This window comes from Pieris brassicae, chromosome 2, assembly GCF_905147105.1.
Source record: "Pieris brassicae chromosome 2, ilPieBrab1.1, whole genome shotgun sequence".
Classification (NCBI taxonomy): Eukaryota; Metazoa; Arthropoda; class Insecta; order Lepidoptera; family Pieridae; genus Pieris; species Pieris brassicae.
Genome location: NC_059666.1, coordinates 11,722,375 through 11,730,600, shown reverse-complemented (window position 1 = coordinate 11,730,600; position 8,226 = coordinate 11,722,375).

The window sequence follows — 8,226 nt, the reverse complement described above, 5'->3', positions numbered from 1 at the left end:
AATGGTAAGACATATTATCAACATACAGAAATCGTAATTGTATCTATATAGTGCGGTTATTATGATAATACGTTAACATGAAGTTAAAATCCAAGTGTTTACAAATATTGAGAAATATATTCTAAGTAATCATTATTAAATAACCAAATACAGTATGTCAATTTGGTGATTCAATTACTTGAAAGCAAATGGTCTGCAACCTCTCAATAGGTTTTGACGACACTCATTCCTGCGTCCACTCTGTTGTATATAAGGGAGATCAGTCCTCTGTCACCCTAACAAATTATTGCTCCACCCGGAATCGAAACCAGAACATGCAGTTATGTGCCAAACCATTGGTTTTTAATACAACTAAAGTATCGGAAGGTGTTTTTAATATATGCGAGTAGATTTTTAAGCATAATTTGGCCTTGGACGGAACAGTTGTTGTAACAGATGGGGTGGGTTGATAAGTTTAAAAAAAATCTCAATTTTACATGATAAGTTTTTGGTAATCACATTACTATGTCACTTCCGTAATAATTAAAACAAACACTTCTCAGTGAATTCTTCCCAAAAGATGACACAAACTACGTTCTCCAGTAGAATGCACTTAACACAAACACAACTATCAATTCGGCGTAGTTTAATTAAAAACGGTTCAGTTCTGTTTGAGCTGGATCGCTAAGTGATTGCTCCACTACATGGCATTAAATTTTCATATCCAATCACTAACAGGGGAAACTGGGGAATACGGCACGAGCTGGGAGCGATTTGATGGAGGTTGCTGACGCTACTCATGGTGCTGGTGCGCAGCAATTGTATAAGTATAAAATTTGAGGTTTACAGCTGACATTTTTAATATTAGAAGTATTATACGATCCATATAAGATCCAGGCGACGTCTTCAACACAAAGAGTCCCCTCGTGAGTTGTGTCCTGCGATATTGCGGGCTACTAGATTGTGAGGAAGTTGCATGGATCTGGTTAGCACTGCACCTCCTTAAGTTCTTACGTCATTTCACATTTCATGTATGTGGGAAACACTGAAAATGTTTAGAACTGGCCAGTTAGAAACATTGCTAAAGAAAACTTTTTTTAATTTCAATTTTAGAACTCTTTGGTAACATATTGCATTCGTTTGTCATTTGTTTTTGGGAATTGGCGGCAAATCTAACACTCTTGTTACAAAGTCAAAGTCAAAAATCATATAGGTAACACAATGTACACTTATGAACGTCAATAAAACATAAATATACAATAAATGCTTCTAATTTTACACTAACCAGTTCAAATTAAGGGCGTAGAATGGGAGAGAAGAATTGGCAATAAACTCTCCGCCCCTCTTATATCTTATAGAGCTTATATGTGAACTGGCTACATAAGAAAATAATAATAATTTTAATTAAACCGAAATAATTTGATACCACATGGATCACGGATTGTTCCCACTTTACATTAAAACAGTAGTGGATGTTGAAGATCGTCCGTACACGTGAAAATGAACCTAACGCGAAAAAAAATTCTGTCAATGATTTATTATGACTTTTGCTGTGGGCTTACAAAGCTATGATAGGCTGAGATTAGCATTTCTTAATGCCCCATTTCGTGCCACTATTTTCAATTGGTTTAACGAGTTTAAGCGTGGACGTAGCAATCTCAATGATGATCCGCGTGAGGGACGTTCTTTAACAGGGACTATTGAAGATAACATCAGTGCTGTGCGACGCATGATAGAGGAAGATAAGTGACCTATCAGCAGATACGGGCAAGGCTAGGAATTGGTATGAGTCAAGTTAAAAAAAATATTACACGAACATTTAGGTGTCAGGAAGCTTTGTACCAGATGGATGCCCCCATACTTTAACCGACAGGGTCCTCCTTCACCACGTTACTGCTTCAGCGCACTCCGCAAAACGGGCTGTTGAATATTTGACTATGGCAGGTGTCGATATAATGAGTCATCCGCCATGCAGTCATGACCTTGCGCCCTAAGACTTTCATTTATTCCCAAGAACTAAAGATAAAATTCGAGGTATTCGCTTTACGAGCCCTGAAGATTCGGTGAAAGTGTACGAAAATGCCATAAGAGAGACCCCTAAAGAAGAAAGGGCCCACTGCTTTGCTCAGTGGTTTCATCGAATGCGACGATGTGTAGAGAGGAACGGAGATTACTTCGAAAAATAATAAAAGTATTGGCAACTTTCTACATTAAGCCGTTTTTCATTTTCGTCATATTTTCATAGGCATCTGATTGATTGATATCCTCCTTGTAACGTATGTGATGTTTGAGAGCAAAATAAAATTAAATTTCCTATACAAACAGAAGCTGGAACCTGAGTTAAAACATCAAAAATAAACATAAACGACGACTTCACAAAGCAAACGTTTCTTTTCTGTTTATCGATTTAATCAACTATTTATTACGTCAATTAAATAGTCGTTTACGATTAAAGGATTGTTTAAATCTTTGTTTACAAGTTTATAATAACAAAGAGTTCAACAAAAATTAATTAAATTTGACATCGAATGGAACCTTTACAGCTTTAGCTGTACAGGGCTCAATATCACTTTCGCTCGTACCTCGGGACGCAGGTCATCGTCTCCGGTGAACTGAATGTAACCAGTTTAATTGACTTGTTCCGCTGAAAGAGCTTAATCATCTGATTTTCAATAAACACATTGCTAAACATGCCAATATTAAATACTGGCCCATTGACTTCCGCGTATGAATATGGTCATGAAATGAAAGGTTCGTTTAGAATGTTAAACGAGCGATATTTGTGTTTTTGTCTGGCAACTCATTTCCTTAACTGTAGAAGAATTACAATATTTTTGAAGAAAAGCAACAAAAATTAGAATATTTGTTTTAGGATCAAATATTTCACTTGAAAAATAAAAACAGTTATTTTATTTAAGTAGTTTAAATGTCTGATTACCGCTTTTATTGCTTTGTCAATTAAAGAAATTGTATTTAAAAAAATCGTAACAATAACTAATGTTCAATATTCAAACTTCGTGAATATAAAAGGTTTACTCGTGCGTAAAAAATTCTAATAACTTTGATTTAATAAAATATACTGAAATAACGTTTTATATTCGTTCAATAAATTTGATTAAGCGCACCTAAAATACAATTATAATACACAAAGCTGACCTCGATACCAAATATTCAAAGTACAATGATTGAATTCATGATATATGTATCAGTGTATATCTCAATTTAAGCTTTTTTCATAAAATTCGTTATATTTTGCTATCTATTAACGAACTTGAAGCAGACCATAATGATCTCACAGTCATAGTCCTCGTTTTATATATTTTATGTATGTGTTTTTAACACGGTATAAAGTATCATATATATATCAGCAGTATCATAATCGAATGGTAGAACAGAACAGTGTTTGTGTCTGAGCGTATTTGAGCGTCGAATATGAGTTTACCTGCCTGAAACTTGGTAGGTACTAACAAAACTCAACATGTTTGTGTCCCATTTTCAAGTATATTTTTTCGGTCCAAAAAATCCAATCAAATAAAAAGTTAAAAGGCCTGAGAATCAACAATTTTTGAATTACGCGCAACATTCCATTCTAATTTAAAATGCCTTTGCCATTCATGAAATTCAAATGAAGCTAACGTATGTCGCCTCTAAATCCGAGATTACCGCCCTCTAGCCTCAATGTCAAACATAGCCTTTATTTATTAAAGCATTTTCATTTGTCTATTTTGTTAGTGCAAGTTGATTGTTTACAGAAGTTATTTTTGTCTTATTTCTGTTACCGACAATTCAAAAACATTTTTTTTTTATATCAAATAAACATAAACTTTAAAAATATACAGCATTTTTTTATTTTGAGCCCTTTCTCACACCGCTTCGTCTGAAGGCCGCAGTACCACAGTTGTCTAAATGTTCACCATTCACGTGATCACATAATAAACCATCCAATGAAAAATCATAAAAATTCCTTTCTTTCGAGTGGTATCATATTGTCTAGTCATGTAAAATAACACGCCGTAGTCTGAAACGAACGAGCCGAAAGATAAGCAAGCAAAATTATCATTCTTCCGTTTTGTTTAGTAATTAAAGTTGAAGTGAAAAGTGACACTAGTTATTTCTCAAGAAGATTCGCAAAAGTTTAACAAGCCTGTACAATTATTTGGTAGACTTATATAAAGAAAAGAAAATCTTCGGTCACCTCAAGGCACTTGTAATATATGCTATTATGATCTGCTCAAGTTACCTCAGTCCCTTGTTCTCCCTTCTCATATCGGAACTTCCCTTATCAAGATATTATCTTTTATTTTTACGCCTACTTATAAAGATTTTCCGCAAGATACTACTCACAAGTCCAAATTTAAATTCAAGGATATGGAGACAAAAGAAATTTGCTTAATGTAAAAAAGGTTGTAATAGTGAATTGAGCGTTCAGCGTAATATCGGGGTCTAATGAGACTTTCATGATATGGGCCTGATAGTGGACACGAATGTGTGGAGGTGGCTTTTTATTACACGAGAAAAATATGTTAAAAATGAAGTTTTTTTCGATTTTCTATTTCAGCAGATATTCTTCGGAGCTTGGGAAAGACTCTGAATCCATTCTAAGTATCTATATGGTAGTTGGAGTTCTGGTATTGTGGTGTTTTATGTATATGGTAGGTGGAGTGGTTGTGGTGTTTTACTAAGACATCATATAATAACAGAAAGTTACACATCTTTGCCGCCGCCGCTACATCGCCTACAGCTGATTATAATGGGATTAGTAGAAGGTGGTAGAAGGAATTCCTGGCAGCGTAGCGTTAATGGGGACCGAGGAAAAGTTGCTGCATCTATTACTGAAGACACTTTGCGAGGTTGATGGCCAACAACCAGTATTGAATGAAAAGATTTTGAAAATTTTCCATGTTAAGTTGACACGTTTTCACCGACCACGAGTGCGCATTATTAAAACATTACTCGGGAAGAAAAATGTATTTTTGACTTCTCACTTATTCGCTTGAAAACATTCCTCCAAGTTTTTTCTTAATGACTGCTTAACATGGCGTCACAGTTATTGCTTTCAGGTGAAATAAAGGTCAAACTAAAATAAAATATTTTTTTAAATATATAAGTAAATAAAAATAATAATATTATTGTATTAAATTGTAAAGAAAATGGTGGTTTCTGAGCAAAACAGACAGTAATAGCTTGTTGAATTAGAATTAAAAATATTATATAGCTATTTAGAACCTCAAAATAGTAAACTTCGTTCAGAAAAAAATAAAATGATTAATATTTTCTTTGTTATACTTAACTACCTAACTGGTCATATAATACTGACTGTTATATGATATTTTTTTCTCTTTTTCAACTATTTAATTATTTTGAATTTGGAACACGTATATTATTTTAAAAACTTCTTTCGATTTTGCACTTCACTTTCGTGTTTATTATCAAATTACAATATGGAATGGGATGTAACAGAAAATAGGATTGTAGTGAAAAGTGGTGATAAAGCCGTTCGTATATCATACTATTAACAGATGCAACGTCGAAGACCAGAAAAGATAGGGGTGGCCACGTGCTCTTAGAACTTCAAAGGCTGTTATTGCCAGAATCCGTCGAAACCCCATTAGGAAGCAAACAATCGTATCGCGAGAAATGAAAATTCCCGCTGTTGCGTATTATAAAACAAGAACTAAAGCTCGGTGCTTATCATCGATATACAGGATAATCCCTATAACAATATTTACAATTAAAGAGAGTGGATCGATCAAAACGCCTTCTGTCGCGATACGCAGGTGAAAAGCACTGAAATATCCTCTTTACAGATGAAAAAAAAATCACAATTGAAGAACACTATAATAAGCAAAGTGAAAAAGTTTACGCTCTCAGTTCAAAATAAGCGGAGGTGGGGTGGGGTGTGGCTTATCAAGGAGAACAACAAAACTACATTTTTGTAATAAAGGAGTGAAAACTTCAACCAGAAGAGTACTTAAAGTGTGTCAAGATACAGTCTTGGATCATGTTGGGAAACCTCTCAGCAATACCCTTTTTAAAAATGTACCGTGGACTTTTCAGCAGAATTCTGAACCTGAACCTCTCAAGGCACGAATTACGCAGCCTGGCTTGTAACCAACGTTCCAGTTTTTATAAGAGCTGAAGACTTGCCCTCACCTACGGTCAGTTCATGTCCTCCAACTGCTCGAAACGACACGGCGACATTGAGTCTCTTAAAAATCTTAGGAGCAAGCAGTGGCGAAATTTTACTTGGAAACAGAGCGTAAATCCATAGATTAGTGGCCAAACAGATAAAAGCCAAAGGTGAACCTTTCGAATAGTATTTTTTTTGCTGAGACTTTAATAAATATGTAGGTATAAATTTTAATAAAATTACATTACTTTATTAAGAAAAAATATTTTAATTTGTAACAGAACTTATGGCTCTCACATCTACTATCTCGATATGTCTTCTCTATATATATAAAATTATCGTCTCAAAATGTTCGTGCCATACTCCTCCGAAATGGCTCGACCGATTTTTATGAATTTTTTTATGCATATTCAGTAAATCTGAGAATCAGCTACTATCTATATTTCAAACCCCTAAATGATAAGGCTTGTCCACCCCAAGTTTTAATTTTTGGATAGAATTTTTATTTTTTTATTTTCATACAAACAATCTCTAGGGTAGCATAGCAAAAAGTTGCATGTTGGTATGTGCTAAAAATGTAGGCTAAGTAAAATCACAGTAAGGAGAAACGAAGTCCGCGGGGGCAGCCAGTATAGTAAGTTATGCATTCTATATCAGAAAAACCTCTGAAATAAGTAGTAAACAGCATTGCTGTACGTTCAGGTAATGACGTCAGCATCTAACCGGAAGTGAGTTAAAGCTCCGTTGTACACAATATCCGGCCGGCGGAAGCGATCAGTTTGTACCTGTCGGAAACTGTGACGTCACATACCTTTGATACGTTGTGATTAAAACTGAAATGATGATGCTGGACAGATTTACCAATGTCTATAACTATTTTATTTTAAGGAGCAAATATAATATTATTAGCAAATATTATATTTATTTCCAGGAGATTTTCAATTATGAGAGAGGCGATGAGAACTTGCAGAAACTGATCGTGGTTGGTAACAAAGAAGACAAAAGATCACGTGGCTGTTCACCAACCACATGGATCGATCACTAGTCGTCCTCAAAACTACACGCTGTTATAAGTTCGACATATATTCTTCGCCACAGATGTTTCCTTGCTGATCATGAGGTCAGACATGAGCTAGAAACTGAAGAGCATACATTTGTTATTGCATAGCGACATTCAAATGCTCTCAGGGTGCAAGCATTTGGGTTTATAATAGAAGATCCTGACCCAACTTTACAATAAGTAAAAAGTAGTGCTATATTGGAGGTGAACAATACACCGCAAAGCCAACAATTGTTTGAAGCGCAGTAAATGAATAATTACAGAGATGTGGGGCGGCGAGGCGCTTCCGTGTGGCCCGGTAATGATATTTCCGTCCCAATGGATAGCGTTATGCAATGTTACTGTTTATCTTTTAAGCTATGTACTTACAAAATCAACAATTATTCAATTATGAGCACTTCGAACAACAGCAAGTTTTTTAATTCAGTTGGCAATAATTTCATACATTTAGGATAAATTTAGGGTTGGGGATTTAGTTACATGTCAATTGGGAAGAGCTTCGTCTAAGATACATAAGATATGACTGTTTTCTATAAATGGCCAGGAGACTTACCTGATTTTAAGCGATACCGCCCATGGCCACTAATTGCGAGTGCGTTGTTGGCCCTCAAAGTGGATGACACGTTTAACATGTAGTATAAACTATAGTGACTTACAAATACATACAGATGTTTTGTATTCTAGCAAACAACACATCAATCACAAATATATGAATCTCTTAGATTCTCCAAACACATTAAAGTATTCACGATTCAATCTTCGCTGAGGCTTATAAATCAACAAACTGACTGTCAGTCGACTTGATAAGGGTCTTCTTTGTATAGGATACTAGAAATTCTCGCGGCATTACGTTCCTTGTAAAATAGTATATTTTTATAACATTCTTTGGTTAATCATTCTCATTTGCAGTGTCATTATAATAGCCGTTTGCTTGATAAGAGAATCCAGAAAACAGACAATACGATCTCATGGAGAGTGCGAGCGAGTAATACTCATTTTATATAAATTCTGAGTTAGATTTGTCTGCTTCTTTGTGAGGTAACTCACTATTGCGTAA